At 40.0% G+C, this 630-nt stretch overlaps 1 protein-coding gene across 1 annotated transcript in view; it reads left to right on the top strand.

The window, feature by feature from the left end:
• LOC119594058 (sex determination protein fruitless-like) overlaps nucleotides 1–630 on the top strand; it is a 63112-nt gene that overhangs the window by 41118 nt on the left and 21364 nt on the right. The gene's annotated exons all lie outside the window — the stretch shown is intronic.

Below are 630 nucleotides of genomic sequence, written 5' to 3' on the forward strand. Positions count from 1 at the left end.
GTTTGCTGATGAAGCGATGAGGCTATGCGGGGGTGAATTTAAAGACCTCTATTGGGGGAATAGATTCTGCTGGACTTACAGGGGGAAAAATAATCGTTTATCTATCCGTGGACAATGTTTATAATGATAGGCAAGAAAAAGAGGGGAAAAACGTACTTCTTAGATCAGTGTCCTTAAAAGGAAAAACTAAGTTAGACAAAGAAGCTTCCAATGCAACAAAAAGGTGAGAGAAACAAACAGATTCCTTAACCAGCCCGATTTCGAATCATTTTCGGCATTTCACTCTGGAACAGATTTTGTTATCAGTTTATTAAGTGGTGTGTGACTGTCAGGTCTCAATAGAGTTCTGGGTGCGAGGTTCTGCATCAAGATTTCCTCGCTTGATATCTTATCGATCGTGAATTATTTGTATCTATAACTCGACTCTGTTCGTTGTAGAGTGTCTCCTTTATTGAGTTCGTGATTTAATTGAGGAAAGTGACCTCAGACATGCGCGGCGCTGACCCCTTCGGACTCCGGTTTCTGCTTGCTTTATCACTTTCTGTGCCTCTTTCTCTTTCCTTTTTATTTATAGTTTCTTAGTGTTTTCTAAATGCGAGTCTTAATATCTAGGCTTCTACGGTTTTCTCA

The sequence above is a fragment of the Penaeus monodon genome, chromosome 33 (genome assembly GCF_015228065.2).
Source record: "Penaeus monodon isolate SGIC_2016 chromosome 33, NSTDA_Pmon_1, whole genome shotgun sequence".
In the NCBI taxonomy this organism is placed as follows: domain Eukaryota; kingdom Metazoa; phylum Arthropoda; class Malacostraca; order Decapoda; family Penaeidae; genus Penaeus; species Penaeus monodon.